The following is a 17,129-nucleotide window of genomic DNA, read 5'->3' as shown; positions in this document are numbered from 1 at the left end:
GAGTTTCAAGGTCTGTTCTCTGAGAGGCCTGGTAGGACTTCTGTACTTACTCATGATATAGAACTTACCTCCCCAGAGCCAGTACGATCCAAGGCGTATCGGGTGTCACCCCGCCAGAGCGATATTATGGAGGCTGAGGTAAAGAAAATGCTACAGCTCGGTGTTATTGAGGCAGGTGAGAGTGATTATACCTCCCCTTTGATTTTAGTTGAGGTACCGGGCAAGGAACCTCGTCCTTGCGTCGACTACCGCAGGCTTAATTCCATCACTAAGGATCAAATTTATCCGATCCCTAACATCGAGGAGCGCCTTGAGAAAGTTAGTAGCGCTCAGTTTATTTCCACCCTAGATCTTGTCAGGGGTTATTGGCAGGTTCCACTTACAGAAGAGGCTAGTAGGTATGCGGCGTTCATTTCACCAATGGGAACATTCCGTCCTAAAGTGTTGAGTTTTGGTTTGAAGAACGCGCCATACTGTTTTTCAAGCCTCATGGATAAAGTGTTGCGGGGACAGCAAGAATTCGCTTTACCGTATCTAGACGACGTAGCGATATTCTCCGCATCATGGTCTGAGCATATGACACACTTGCGGGCAGTGCTAACCCGCCTGCGCGAAGCGGGCTTGACAGTAAAGGCTCCTAAGTGCCAGTTAGCACAGGCCGAGGTTGTCTACCTCGGTCACGTGATTGGTCAGGGTCGTCGCCGCCCCTCTGAAATAAAAGCGGCCGCTGTGCGAGACTTTCCGCAACCGCGCACGAAGACCGATATTCGGTCGTTCTTAGGTGTCGCCGGCTACTATCAGAGGTACATCCCCAGGTACTCTGATATCGCGGCTCCCCTGACGGATGCTCTAAGAAAAACAGAGCCTCAAACAGTCGTCTGGGACGAGACAAAGGAAAGAGCTTTTAGCGCCCTAAAGAGTGCCCTAACAAACCAGCCTGTGCTACGATCGCCAGACTATACAAAAGGGTTCATTGTTCAGTGCGATGCTAGTGAGCGAGGCATGGGCGTTGTACTGTGCCAACGGGAAAATGGAGAAGTAGAACACCCCGTCCTGTATGCTAGTCGTAAGCTGACCAGTCGTGAGCAGGCGTATAGCGCCACCGAGAAAGAGTGTGCATGTCTCGTGTGGGCCGTTCAGAAATTGTCATGCTATCTAGCCGGCTCGAGGTTTATCATTGAGACGGATCACTGCCCTCTCCAATGGCTGCAGACCATCTCTCCCAAAAATGGCCGCCTCCTGCGCTGGAGCCTCGCTTTACAACAATATTCCTTTGAGGTGCGTTACAAAAAGGGGAGTCTCAACGGTAACGCCGATGGCTTAAGTCGAAGCCCCTAACGTAGGAATCAGCCTCAAAATTGTTGGTTACTGATGTTTTTCTTCCTGAGGCAGGATTTTTTTTAACATATTGCTTTTGTTTAGTGTTTCAAAGTGATGATATGCTTTCTAGTGCAATTTTTCAATTTGTGGACGCGTTCTGAGTGATGCTAGACTACTGTAAGGAACTAGGCAGTGGTATAAAAAGGGGAAAAGAACCTGGCAGGGCTTAGTGAGGGTTGTGCCGTGCTTGCTGACTGAGCGGTTGAGTTTCAGCGTAGTTCTAACGCTTGCCGGGAACGAGAACAAAAATGTGAACTCTCCCGAAGTCACTTTGCAGTGTCCCGTGCGAACCTGAACGAGAGAACGAGGCCTTCTCTGTGCGCTGCGCGCAAGAAACGTCGAGGGACGCCCGACTTCGGTTATGAGCATCATCGAGCGACATCCCTCCGGACAGCGGATGCAGTCCCCTGTCCATCGGGATCTCCTTCCCCCGGCGGGGCGGTCTGTTGCGTTTCGCCTGCGACACGCGGTTTTGCCGGCGCGACTGCGGCGGGGCGGCAGACATTTTGGCCCGATCGTCGTCGCCGCAACGCTCCCCGCCAGGTGTTTCCAGGCGCGACTGCGGCGATGCGACCGCAAAGGATCACCCTCTCCTTCCAGTCATTGTGCCTGAACCAGGCGATGCGACAGCAGGGGCACCCTCTCCTTCCAGTCATTGTGCCCGAACCAGGCGATGCGAAAGCAGGGATCACCCTCTCATTGTGCCCGACCGGCAGCGCTACGACAGTGTGCGTCACCATTAGCCCATTGTACATTCACGTGCTCGTCTATTGAGGGGTTCCTTCTTGCCCTCAACTGCGAGAGTATAAAAACAGCTGCCCCCGGACGCCAAAAGGAGGGCTCCGATTTCTTCTGTTGAGTAAAGTGCACTCCCGTCTCTCTACTTCGGTCAAACTGACCGCCAACTCTTTGCGATGTTAAAATAAACAAGTTGTTTTGTTGTTACCAGTCGACTCATGCTTTGCCGGGACCTTCGGATGCTTCCAGTTGTACCCCAGGCCGCCAGGCCAACGCTACCCTTGGGGCTTGCGACCCAGGTACAACCACGGGCGTCAGCGCCGAGTTCCCAACAACCGATGCCATCGGTGGGATCCAAACAATACGTAGATTTAGTGGACACTTATACGTATATTTAAATATCTTGTGAGGTTTTGTGTATACGTGCAGTGAACTTGGTTTCCAGTGACACATTTTTGCCCTTTAGCAAGCTGTATCTTCGTATTTGTATATTACATTGTATCTTCGCATTTCTAATGTACGAGGGCGAGTCAGATGAAGGTGAGCCTACCTACCCCGCGTCATTATGGTTCGGTTCATTATCTGCGAGGCATGCGCGTAGCACACAGACATCTCTAATTTACAAAAGTGGCACGCAGGTGTGAGGATAAATGTTCTTTAATGCTCTCATTCACTGGGTTGAACATGGTTGCGTGACAAAATGGGCACTCCAAAAGTTGAACAGCGTGATGTCGCGAAGTTTTTGACAGCTGAAGGTGTTTCCCAAAAAGAAATTACTCGCCGTATGGCTGCCCTGTACGTTGAACATTGCATTTCATTGGCCACTGTGAAGCGTTGGAGCAAACGGTTCAAAGAAGGACGTGAAAGTTGCAAAGACGCTCTAAGACCGGGCCAAAGCCACCGTGCAATCACTCCCAACAATATTGCAAAGGTTGATGAGCTGATGAGACAAGAACGGAGGATAAGCATGGATGAACTGGCAGAGCGTGTGAACATCAGTCACGGTTGGGTTCACGCCATAATTTATGAACACATCGGTTGTCGGCTCTCGTGTGCGCAATGGATGCCCAAGATTTTGAACCATCTCCAGAAGACGGAGAAGCTCGGCGCTGCCTTGATTCATCTGATCCGGCATCACAGTCAGGGTGACGACTTCTTGTCTGCAATTGTGATCGGAGACGAACCATGGTGCCACATCTGCGAGCCTGAAACACGACGGCTAATATTACAGTGGAAACATTTAGATTTCACCCCCGCCCCCAAATAAAGCAGAGGCCGTCATTTGCGCCGGAAAGTTGTTCACTTTTTTTTTCGACCGTCAGGGGCCATTACCGATAGAATTTGCTAAATCTTGAGAGACTATCAATTGTTTCTGATATTGTGAAACGTCGGATCGGCTGCGTGTCGCAATCAAGAACAAACGATGTGGAAAATTGACGAACGGGGTCATCTTGTTCCACGACAATGCCCGCCCCGTGTTGCTAATGTGGTTAATACAAAACTGGCAAAGTTTAAATGGGAAACGCTGCAACATCCGCCATACACATCAGACCTGTCGCCTCGCGACTTCCATTTTGGGGCACCTGAAGAAACAGCTCAAGGGAACCAGATTCGTGTCTGACGATGACGCGAAAGAGTCGGTTGCAGACTTTTTGAAGCACCAACCCAAGAAGTTTTATGATACGGGAATCACGCGACTCGTTAGCCAATGGGACAAATATGCACATGCTCATGGAGACTACTTTTAAATAAAGTACCCCGTTTGTCATATATTCGCATTGGTTCACTTTCATTTGACTCGCCCTCGTACATTATGCAAAACTTCTGCTTTTTATACGTCCTCTCTGTTGCGACTATAATTTCGATGCAATTACTCACGATACACGACTGGTGACAGCTGCTCCTGCGTAATACAGTGGAACAAATGACAGCGTCATTGATATTTTTCATTGGGCGTTGCATTTGTACAAGAATGTAAACAAGGTTCTTCAATGACAAAGATTCATTAACACACTTGTCCTCAACTTGTTCATTTCATGGCCTTTACATTTTTCGTATCAGTGGCATGCACTGCTTAGCTGGTTTCGAACTGATATAGTTCTAAAGTTCGTGTGATATTTTCTTTACTTATTAAATAGACAAAAACATGGAGCATTGATATCAGTTATTTTTGGCACATACGGGTATATTCCTTTATGAAAAAAATACATATTTTACTTGTTTTGACAGTGCGCAGCGTTCAAGAATTCATTTGCAGCATCTTTGGCAATGGCAATGCAGTTATTTATGTATTTTATCCCTCGACAAATTGTTTAAGAGGAAGCTTTAGCTCGGGCCCAACTCCGACGCGGCCTATTCAAATACATTTAAAACGCAGAAACGCTTTTCTGAGATAACCTCTGGATCGCCTTTAATAAAATTTGTTGCATTTGAGAGAGAAAGTGTAATTCTAGTGTCTGTTGAAAGCGGAATTTCGACCATTTGAAACCGTGAAGAAACCGCAGCGGCCGCTAGCTGCGGTTGATGAGAACAGTTCAGTTGGCTGGCCTTATAAGGCATGTTTATTTTCATAAAAGCCGGTAAAATCAGCCGATTGAGCCTCACGGCCCAATTTGCGCAGTTCATTATGAACTTCCTTTAACATGACTTCGGCAACGGTAACGCAATAAGATATTGCAAGTGTTTCCTTTTCTTCCGGCAGAGCGCGCGCGTTCAAGCAATCCGGTCGCGCGCAGCGTGGTTTCGCGAAAAATGTAAACAAGAGAGGAGAGCTGGCCCGATAGGCAGAGCAACGCCGACTTGTGGCTTCACTTTAGCTTCACAAAAAGTGACGTCAGTGCTTTTCCTGAGTTTCCTTCCTCCATGATTCTTGTGCTTTTTTTCCCCGCCACCCACGGCAGCGCGGGAGAGGCGTAAGTTTTAAAGCCCCTTAAACTTCGTAAAGTGGTGACACTCTCCTCCTTCGCCTTCACTCCTCCTCGTTTCCCCTCTCTTTCACGCTCCCTCCTCGACCGTGGCTCCACCTACACTACTCGAACGCAGCAACGGCGCCAACATGCGCTCCTCACCATTCCCTAGACACTTCTCGAGCAAAAATGGCGCTGAAGGAAGGCGCGAGGGCCCACGTGATGCTATTAGGCCAATAGCGACGCGGCGGCGGCCTCGGTCAGAGCGCACGAGGAGGAGACGGCATTCTTCAAAGTGTGGCACTACTTTACGAAGTTTTGCGCGACTGAGACGTGAAGCTGAGATTGGGCGAAGCGCGGCGCTCCTCAAGGACGCGGGGGAGCGCGCGACTCCCATTGGCTGCTGCGTGCGATGACCTAGTGGTGCATAATACGTCCGGCCGTCGTCTACTTCCGGTCTGTGCTTCGGCTCCCATCGCCGGCGCCCTTCGTGCGTTCCGCTTGCCATCGTCTATCTTTGCAGCCATTCGCATATTCTCTAAGTTTCTATCGTCTTTACGAGACGATTTTCAACCGTCTTTATGAGACAGTCGTTGCGTTTAGCCTGCCGGTTGTTGTGCGGCCGGCCACGATGCGCCCAAAGAAACTCAATTAAGACGCTACACGCGTTCGGTGCAAGGAAGCGTTCTATGAAGCTCGCCCGCATGGCGAAGCTCGGCGCTCGCCGACGATGATCGCACCGATGGCTCCTGTGGGGCAGGTTCTGCTTAATCTACGGAAGAGCGTGATTGCGTCGACGCTTCCAGCAACGTGACTCCTGCTCTACCGGCGCAAGAATTTGTCGTGACAAGTGCGCCTGTTGTCTTGTGCTCATCGACAGCGGCTTCCACATCCTATCTTTCATCTGCCTCGGACAGTGCGATCGCCTCGTCCACTGTGCACTTGAAAACGCGTTTCCTGACGTGTGAGAAAGAGGCGGCGGATAAAAAACGCGCTGCTGTGCAACGAGAACTTGGCGCTATGTCAGCGAGGGAGCGAAAATTTCAAGCAATGGAGCGCGATCCTGAAGCTGCCACCGCTACAAGTGAAGGCGAAAAATTTCTCCTTGTACAAATGGATGCCCTAGGCGACCTGCTATCCGGGACCCCGTGCCAGCGGTGCTTCGCGACTAGGATGAAGGTTCAAGGAGGCACCCAACTTGTACTTGCAACAAAGCTTGAGCTGCTATGTTTACGTTGTGGAGTAGTTGCAAGCTCGTCGAGTTCTGCTCGTCAGGATGGCTCAGTGGCCTTTGACGCGAATATAAGAGCCATTGTGGCAACAGATAGGGAAGGGACAAACAGCCCTCAATGACTTTAGGCAGCGATGAACGTGTCCCATCTTGGCCAGCATCATAAGACTTTTCGGAAGCGCTTGAAGAAATAGGGAACCGCAAACACAGTGCATAAACAAGTTCTATGCAGAATATGCTTCTGCTGTGAAAACCACCTACAAAAATGGACCCATATTTCAGAAGGGATATCACAGTAGACTGTGGCCACACGTCCCATATTGGAGTTGGTGCAATAATTGAATATCGTAAGGGCCTCATCATGGACGCCATTGTTTTATCGAACCAGTGCCTTGGTTGCCAAGTAGGACCAAAGCCTGGAGACCCAGGCTACGCAAGCTGGCAGGATGATGATGTGTGCCAGAAAAACACAGTCTCTAAGTCTGGGAGGACGTGGGACTAGCCGGGTGGCGCGGGATCTCCCCTGCGTCTTCTCTGGACCAAAATAAAGTTACTTCATTCATGGAGGCTGAGGCAGCTGTCATCCTTTTCTCATGTTCGGTGCCAAAGAGCAACCTCTGCTACACAACGCTCGTGTCTGACGGAAATAGTGTCACCTTCTCTGCCCTTGTGCAAGAAAATGTTTATGGACTGGTCCCCATTTCGAAAGAGGAACGTCTGAACCACGTCCAGAAGAGGATGGGGACGGCACTGCGCAACCTTGTGCAGAGAAGTGACAAGGCTATAGGAGGGAAGGTCAGGCTGACAAAGGCCCCCATCGACAAGTTACGGAACAATTCCAACGATGTGGCTGCTATGCAGCGTGCAGTGATGACATTTTACCAGACCTCGCACACTCTCAAGTTCCAGTGATCACCACAGAGGGCGAAAAATCAAGCGCGGCGTAGCGCGGCGCGTTCCAGCATAAGCGCGCAAGTGGAGCTACTGTAATTTGGTCGCATACTTTAATTTTTATTTTTTTCTGCTAGGGGCGCTCAACCAACACTTCCTATATGCGGGAACTCTTTCTTACTCAGTGTATTGAAATATCAAAAGTAGAAAGCAGACCATTATATGTGGCCTTTTTAGACATTACAGGAGCCTATGACAACGTAGACCACAACATTTTGTCGTATAATCTGGAAGGGGAAGGCTTAGGTGACGATTGCCTGCAGCTTTTGAGAGATTTACCTAGAAAATACCGTTTGCGTTGAATAGGAAGCGATGAGGAGCGAGGAGAAAGTCGATATCACCAGGTGACTGAGCCAGGGATGCCCTTTATTTCCACTGCTGTTTATGATGTGCATGGTGAGGATGGAGAGAGCGCTTGAGGAAGTAATATCGGGTTTAATCTATCATACAAACAGGCGGCTACAGTAGTAGAGCGGCAGCTTCCAGATTTATTTTATGCGGACGACATTGTGTTGCTAGCTAACAAGCAGAGCAATTTGCAACTTCTGGCTCATATCTGTGTACAGGAAAGCAAGAATTTAGGTTCGAAATTTAGTGTTAGAAAATAAGGTGTTATGGTATTCAATGAAAACAGTGAACAGAACAGATAGTGGCAAGCGATTGATTGATTGATTGATTGATTGAAAACTTTATTATTCCACCGAACTGGGGTGCCCACCTCTTACCCTATATACACGCAGGTAGGGGGAGGGGGTGAGGACGAAGCAGTCCCCGCGCGTTGAGGACGGTGAGTCTTCACGGCCTCAACGGCCAGGCGGATTGCTCGACGCTGGTCGTCTTCAGCCTCGCTCTGGAGCAAGGCTTGCCAGGCTTCTCTACTGTCAATGTTTTCCTTGGCCCTGGGGAGTCAGCACATTCCCATATTGCATGATCCAGCGTACCTTTTTCCTTACAAATTTTGCAGAGGGCGTCGTTATAATCCCTCGTCTGAGTTAATTAGATCCAATGTGATGATGTATAATTGTTTCCCTGGCGGCGCCGCCAAATGCGAGCGTCGTCCAGAGAGAGACACCGATGTGGAGGCGGAAAGGTTCTTCTTTCGGCTTTGTAATGGTCTACAATTTCCCTGTATGTGATGTAATCTTTGATCCCTGGAACTGGCTGCTCTAAAGTTGCCCGGTGGTAGAGTGCTCGGGCGAGTTCGTGAGCGGCTTTGTTACCTGGGGCTTGTTCATGGGCCGGAATCCAAATAAGAGTTATGTCCCTCCTAGGAGGGTTTTTGAGTAGAATTTGGACGGCCTCTTCCGAGATTCATCCTTTGTTAAAATTTCGGATAGCTAATTTGCTAATAAGACTTCTGCTTTTGTACCCGCACAAGCGAGCACTACTGCAACCTCCTCGGCTGTACAGGCGTCCCTCGTGCACGTGGAGCACGCTACCTTAACGCACTCGATCGTCGCCATCAACCACCGTCGATACCGCATTACCGTCTCTGCCGCAAACGGCGTCCACGTACGCTACTTTATGCGCCGGTGTGTTTTTAAGTTTATTTACTAGAGCCTTAGCCCTGTGAGCTCTCCTCTCTTTGTTGTAGATAGGATGTATATCTTTAGGTAGGGGGGCAATTCGGAAGCGTTTACGCACGTCCAACGGAATGTCCTTCTTGCCAGTCGGGGCACCCCTGTCGTATTGGATTCCTACCCATTCCATGATTTTTCTCCCTGTTTTGGACTGGCTTAATCTTTCCAACTGAGACACTCGTACTGCCTCAGTGAGCTCAACTAGCGTGTTGTATAAACCCCCATTTTGAGAAGGAGGTCGAGTCTGGGAGCCCTAGGGCTCTCTTAAGACTCTTCCTAATGATCGCATCTTTTTTCTCTTTTTCTTCTTGTTTAAACACAGGATACGGTGTGGCATACACTATTCGGCTGGTAATAAAGGCTTGCATGAGTCTGAGGAGGCTGTTCTCTTTGAATGCCTTTGAGTGCAACTCTCCTAAAGATCCCCGTGACCTGCGCCGCGTATCCTTGTAACTTCTTGATTGTCGTGAGGTTATATTCATATTTCTGGATATGCATGTCCAGAATTCTGATTTCCTCCACCTTGGGAACCTCATTTCCGTTTACAAAAACATTGATGGGTCTGCTGCTTCCAGCGTGTCCCCTTTGATGCTTTGGCTCAATGATTAATAGCTCCGATTTCTGTGGCGAGCACGCCAAGCCTCTGCTGGCCGCATACTCTTCCACCATATTCGCCGCTATCTGTAGTTTAAGTTTGTGGGGTCTTGGGGTCTCACAGGAGTACCGACCACCGCGGGTTCGAGCTTAGCGAGCCACAGGGCCGCGTCAGCCGTCAGCCTCTAGCGCCGCTGCGCGCGAGCTCAGGCCACAAGGGGCTACCGAGCGACGCACGCAAAAACACAGTATTGCCCTAAGATGAAGGAAACCGTTTATTGTCTCCAACGGCACCCAACACTGCACAAACGCCCGGTCCCGGGACGGCGGGGAACCAAAGGGGTCCCGCACCAAGGGCGAAAAATACAGCTAGGGGCGCCTGTAGCACGTCGCTGCGAGAGCACAGGCTCAAGCTGGGACGCGCCGCTAGGAAAAGTCCCGGCGGCTATGCTACTTGCTCTCGCGATAACCAATGGGCCAACTCGCGAGAGCTCGGGCAATCTCCTTCGGCTTGGGCCTCCGATGAGTGCGGCTCGGCGTGGTACGACCTCGCGCGAGCACTAGGCACCCGTTCTTCGGCTCAGCGTCGGGATAGGAAACAACACGAGGTACGCGCTCCCCGCACGGGCAAAGGCGCCGTGCGTGAGCTCAGTCCCAGTCACAAAGGTGTCGGCGGACGAGAGGAAGCATGTACGTACCGGGTGCCGTCCCAAGGAGAAGAGAGCCGGTTCCGTCACGGCAGTAGCCACCAGGGGCCACTGCGTGACGTCACTAGCTCCGCCCTCACTGCGAACAATGGCGAGTGGAACGCCACCGCTAAAACTGGTTCGGAGCAAGGGCCAGGTGGCTTGGATTGCAGACATGGGTGAAATGCGCCCGCGCAATGGCGCGTCGAATTCCCCAAATCCCCACAAGTTCGATGGCTGCGTCACTCCCACTGTTAACCCAGGTGTTGATATCATCCGCGTACATGCTAACTTTTATCGATTTAATCTCATTGAGTTCCGCCGGGAGACCCCTCATCGCTATGTTGAATAGGAAGGGTGATAGCACCGACCCTTGCGGGGTCCCCTTGCTCCCAAGGGTGATGGGAGGGGACTTTACATCCAGAAATTTTATATTGGCCTCCCCATGTGACAGAAAGTCTTTGACGTATGCACATGCCCTATGTCCCACACCTACCTCTTCGAGGCCTGCCAAGATAACCTTGTGGTTAACGTTGTCAAATGCATTGGCGAAGTCAAGGCCTAGGATCGCCCTGGTGTCAGTTGAGTCGTATATGTCTAAGAAATCATGCTTAAGTCTGAGTATGACATCTTGTGTACTGAGCCCTGGCCTGAATCCAACCATTTCGTGCGGTAAGAGACGACGGGGGCAAAATAGAAAACGCACGTGCGCTTAGATTTTGGGACACGTTAAAGAACATCACAGTGTCAAAATCAATCCAGAGCCTGCCACTACGGCTTGACTCATAATCTGATTGTGGGTTCGGCACGTACAGCCCCATTATGCAATTCAAGTTTGGTACTTCTGCCACAATGCGATGTGCCATGTGAGGAAATGGCAACGCCCAACCCTCTCAGAGGTTATAAAATATGGCGCACAACAGCGCCTCAAGCAAACACCTCTCCCTGTGTGTTCTGTGTACTACGCAGACAAACAGTATTGGTGCACGCAAGGTAACGTTTAACATCAACTCGTCACCACTCTCGTGTTAGAGTAAACGTTGAAGAAATTATGGTTTAGCCGTCAACATCACCGCTAATTATCCTCAATCAAAGCATCCAGCACGGAAAGCTTCGCTTACATCGATTCCCACAGTGCGCGGGATCCGCATTTTTCTTTTTGTCCTGCCATGTCTCGATCTACTACAAGGAAGGTGCAGTTCTGTTGCCCGAGTAATACGGATACCGATAGAGCATTGTGGCACTGACTTACACCACTACACATATAATCAGGTGTTCTCACGCAGAGCGCGCACAATCGTCGGCTTCGCGAAACGAGACAAACGCAACAGCTCGCGCGCGAGACCGTCGCCGGAAGTGCGACATATAGCAAAAAACGTGAGCGAAAGTGTGAGAGAGAGAGAGAAAGAAGGCGGGGCCCGTTACGTATTCGTCACGCGAAAGGGAAGGCATTTCGCTTGCGGAGGCTAGACGGGCGAAAGAGCGTCTATGTTCGCGGTGACGCTAGATCGCCCCCTGAAATCATGGATTCCCGGCACTTCAAAGATTTACATATCTGCTAGTAATGAACTAATGTGAAAAATTCTTGCTGTACTCCTTAGAGGGCACGTAACAACTTCCAGCTAACTTGCCCTCACCAAGATGGCCGCATTCCCCCTGTAGTAGTGCACTGTTATAGTGCTTAGAATGTATACTCTAAGCATTATTAGCACTGTTAGAGCTGAGACACGCGCTTTTGTGCACTGCAGATAACGGAGGGCGGCAGAGATGACGTCAACGGCCCTCATGTTGACACTTCGATTACAATCTTAGCCCGAGGTCGTTGCTTCGGGCTAAGATTGTAAAGCGCGTTGTCTGTCGTACATGTTCCTCCTTCAGTCCGCGTCTTCGTAGCGCTCATTTCTTCAAGTATGCAAAACCGCGAGGTCCACCACCTAGCTTGGTTAGGCCAAACGAGTTGTGTAGAGTCGAATCGCACTCAGGTGCGGCGCCGCGACGTTTTTAAACGTACGTCCACACTAGCGACAAAAACGCGCGCGACGCGCCGCACGCGGCAAGCGCCCGCGCGGCAGACGCGCGCGGACTAGTCCACAGTCGCGTTTTGCGGCACACGGCAACGGCGCGTGGAATCCCGCGTTGACTCGTTCCATTCGATACTTCTCGTGACAACGCGCTCTCCGTTCTGCCGATTTCTTGTTCCATCGGAAGTGTCTTTGAAGTGTCGGAAGTGTTTCTTTGCGCCACTGCCGGCCACCCTCAGGCATGTCGGATACGGACGAGGAGCTATACTGGTGACTGTGAACACTATAATACTTATTTGTTCTTTACTTGTGCGACGCCGACGGGCCAGAAAGCGAACGAGAAAGTTTTGGGTGCGTCCTATATGGCGGTACAGGGACACTGAGGGCTAGGCGCACACTCTGCTTCCCTGCCTTCACCAATTACTCACCTGTCATGCCAAACTGCTGCCCAATAATATGTCAGCGGTTGGCGCGCAGCTCCTTGTCCTTAAAATCGGCGTTCGATTTGTCATGGAGGCACGCATATCCGCGAACGGTTTCCAAAAATGCCTCCATTGCGAGGCGTCTTCGTCGACGTCTCGGTGGCGGTGTGGAAGGCTTCACAAAAACAGCCCCCTTGACTGGAAATGGCCCGAGATTTTACGACATGCGCGTCACTGTTCAATCTCGGAGCCCACAGATTATGGTTCTTTGCTTATGCGACAGATGGCGCCACAACAGCGCGGCTCGCCTCTTATTGGTGCTCGTTCTGCGGCTGCCACGAATGGGTCTCGCGCCCATTCGCGCGTTTGGCGCGCGTTGCTGCCACTTTTCGTGAATCTTGCCGCGCGCGACAGCACCACGTGCGGTGTGTGGCGCGCGTTTTTGCCGCTAGTGTGGACGCACCTTAATGGTGGTGGGGTATTTTCTCCATTTTTGTTGGTGGCGCAAGAGGGCACTATTACTTGGCCCTCCGTAGTGCTAGGAAAGACGGGAGGGCAAAATGAAATATTGGGGAATCCGGGGAATGAGGCGGCCCACCTGGTAGCCCGAGGTCAATCGGGAGGTGCAGCTCTCAACCTTGGACTTCCCGCAGAAAGGAATTACCACATGCATAACGAAATTATACAGCTTATGATTGAGAGAACCGTAAAACATACGTGAACCCGCATACAGAACAACAACAGGCTACCGTCTGGAGACAAATCGGCTATCCAAAATCTACCCTGATGAAATCCAGCTAAACTGCCAACACTGCAAGTGCATGAAGACTACCCAAACTCACATTCCTTGGGAATGCGAGGGAAACCCTCCTCCACAGTCAATACTACCAACTCCCGACATGGTGGTCACTCCTGTCGACGACTGACTACCAGATTCAGGCAGAAATTACTATCTGGGTCGGAACGGTCGTGGCAAGCGCTTGGCCACAACCCTTCGGATTACCGGCAAGGTAATTTAACGACCTCGTTGTACCTTTATTAAATAAAGTTGTTTCTCGCTCTGCCCCCCCCCCCCTCGCCTTGCAGCAGATAAGCGCATGCACTTGCGGGTTTCGCACATTGTCCTTGAAATCTGCTGCATTGAAAACTGAATTCTACCGACTGTAGAAATTAGCAGGCATTTTTATTCGCGACCTCATAGTTATTACAAAATTGCAAAAAAATCGGTAAGTGCAACGAAAATTGAAAAACAATGTAGAATTACAGATCTCTAACGTCTGCACCAGAAAGCAGGTATCACAGTCCTGTAAGGTGCAGCGGTTAGAGCTGTTGCAATATTTACGAAGGTTTAGCAAAAGTCCTAACATGCCGGTGAGTTTCGTCCTGTAGGCCAAACAGACGGGCGGCACTTCGGCAACGGCGCAGCGCACTTCGCCGCTCCCAACCACCGATGGCGTTTCACCAGCGAACGACAACGTCGGGGCACGTTGGGTGTAAAGTAAATCCAATGTTGCATTTTTGTGCGCTCCCGTTTTATTGCGATAGCAATTATACGGACACCCCAGGCGCATTTTTGCCGCCGTTGCCGTGATGTTCTGTATCGTCGCCGCGCGCTGCAGGCCGTATGTGCAAGTGAAAGCATGCGAGGGTAAGCCAACGGTGGCGGATGGTTGGCGGCCATGGGGGAGGGAAAAAACTGAGCAGGCGCCCCACACCCTCCGCGCGCTAGGCGAAAAGTATGGAGATGCCACGTGGTATTTTCTCCTTCCCCCACTCCCGTTTTCTTTTTTTTTTTTTTGTAGTGGCCGTGTTCCCATAGCGGCTTTGTTATGGTTGTGTGCGCTCACACGTATTGCTCCGTAGGTTTAGTACCGTGACAAAGGCGTAGGGTGCGCAACAGAGCATTGCGTTAGTCTTCGTGTTTTGTTCCGTTGTGTTAACTAGACCGAACTCTCCCAGTTGTGGCCAGGTGGGACTCGAAAAAGCGTGAAACGGAGCGCGCGTGCAGCGCCCTGCACCACGGACGAAGTGCGGATACATTTCCCGTCTTCGGCGGATTCATATGCTAACGAGTCATCACGGACTGAAACCGCTGTGATAAGCACCTTACACGTCAGTGACAGCTGTGCAGTGGTCCAGCAACTGACGGCGGTCTATGCAATTGTGACACGTAAAATATAGGAAGGATGGGAAAGAAGCGACTGCCGTAAGTAATAAAGGGACGAACCCCCTTTATTGCAGTAATCTTACATCTGTTTGCTCAAGGGGAGCAGGGAAGTGAAGGTTGGCGGATGTGGTGCAAGAGAACAAGGGTCGACGGAAGAACAGACGCCTGCGCGCACGTCAACCGGCTGATGACACGTACGTATACTTACGTAGGCCCGGTCAACGCGCTTTGTGTTTGACCCCGCAGGGCTTCAATTGCTTTCGTGAAGGTGCACTTACCGTGAGAACTATATACCTCAGGCCGCAGTCGGTGTATCTAAACGCGTAACGACGTACTCCTCTGCCGGACCGTTCGTCGGCGCGCTGTGACTCGTCACACCTCCGCCGTGAGCCGCCGCCCGAAACGTGTTCAACAAAGCAATGCGATTCCGGTGAAGCCACGGCCAGCACACGTGTTTGTTCTCGTAAGCTGCAGATGGGCTTGCCTCACGTCGTGTCGCGATGGAATACACCGCGGTTGGCCCGTTGGTCAGGTTAGGGCGCCTAAAATCCCTTGCTAAGTAGCGACACTCTTTGAACTCTGCCGCCGCCGCGCGACCTCCTCGCCTCCTCCTCGCCCCTTGCGCGTTCCCCCGCGGCAACCAGTTTTGCCCCCGTTTTTCTGCACGACGATTGGTCTCCCCGCCGTTGCCCTTGGAAACGCTAGGATCTTGAGTTTTGCTTGTGTTTTTCTTTTTCGTTCGCGCCATTTTCCTCCTGAGCACGGCTGGCTCGGCGCTTTAGCTCGGCGTATTGAACGTTGTACGCTATGTTTCCTGCTCTATGTGCTAGCGCTATGCCGGGCTGTTGCGCATATAACTGCAGCAAGAAGCCTGAAGATGGTTATGCCGTTTTTATGATACCACAAGGAAAGCGTGACGGCTTGCGCAGGAAGCAGTGGCTGCATGACATTGGCCGAAAGAACTTTGTTCCGACAAAGAACAGCGTTGTTTACGAGCTGAGGCGTCTTTCTTATAGCTCGTTGCAAAGCATCCCGTAATGCTGCATTTTTTTTTCGTTCTTCCGGCCTGCTCACCAGCGTTTATGTTGTGGTTGTCATTAGTATGCTTAATATTCTGGGGCGGCTCCATCACCTCGCACGTCGCTAACTGTTGTTATTCGGTCGGGAGTGCAGCATTGTAGATTCTGCTTTGCGCCCTGAAAAAATTAGTGGCAAGTATACCAGTGGTATTGCAGGTGATGAGCGTTAGCTAGTCAACATTGAGTTTGTTTTTTACTTTTAAGGCGAAAGCCTTTAGATCTCTATGTTTCAAGGTCGCGTTGTAAACTGGGAGTATCACGTGACCCAAGGAAGGCCAGAGGTGACCCAATGCATGTCCACCCCTGTATAAAAGAATGATTACCCACGTTAATTAATGAATAATTAGTGATTGACATAAGGTGGATCAGGGAGGATTAAGGTTGATTAGAGTGTATTAAAGATTAAGGTGGATCAGGGACCATGAAGCTGGATTGGGTTTGATAGAGGTGGATGAGGGTGTACTAAGGTAGATTGGGACTATTAAGCAGTATTAAGTTGGAATAAGGTGCATGGATAAGGATTAAGGTGGATGGAGGAGGATTAAGGCGGATTATGGTGGATTAGGATTGATAAAGGAGGATTAAGACGGTATAGGGTAGGCTAAGGTGCATTAGGGGCGATGTAGGCTGATTAGGTTGTATTAAGGTGGATTGGGAGTATTAAGCTGGATTAAGGTGGATGAAGGAGCATTAAGGTGGATTAGGGTGGGCTAAGGTGAATTAGGGTTCATTAAGTATTAAGACCGATTAGTCTACCATAATCCTCCTAATGCACATTAATCCACCGAATCCATATTTATCGACCTTAATCCTCCTTCATTCACTTTAATCCACCATAATACACGAAAGTCCTCCTTAATGCACCCTATTGCACCTTCATCGACCTTAATCTACTCTAACCCTCCTTAATGCACTTTAATCCTCCTTAATCAACCCTATTAGTGCTTCTTCATTCACTTGAATCCACCCTAATCCGGCCACTATAATCATCCTTAATTCACCTTAATCCACCTGAATCCGCATTCATCTATCTTAGTCCACCCTAATCCTCCTTCATTCACTTTAATTCACCCTAATCCTCCTTTATTCACTTTAATTCACCCTAGCCCACTATAATCCTTAATGCACCTTAATCCTTCTTAATCCACCCTTATCCTTCTTCATGCACATTAATCTACCATAATCCACTATAATCGTCCTTAATGCACTTCAACGCACTTTCATCCACCTTAATCCAACCTACTCCTTCATTATGCACCTTAATCCACCTTCATTCACCCTAATGAACCTTCATCGACTTTAATCCACCTTAATACACCCGAATTGATCTTAATCAAATCACTAATCAATCATTAGTTTGCTAATAATTAATCA

The sequence above is a fragment of the Dermacentor variabilis genome, chromosome 3 (genome assembly GCF_050947875.1).
Source record: "Dermacentor variabilis isolate Ectoservices chromosome 3, ASM5094787v1, whole genome shotgun sequence".
Taxonomy (NCBI): domain Eukaryota; kingdom Metazoa; phylum Arthropoda; class Arachnida; order Ixodida; family Ixodidae; genus Dermacentor; species Dermacentor variabilis.
Note: the sequence above shows the minus strand (reverse complement) of the source record.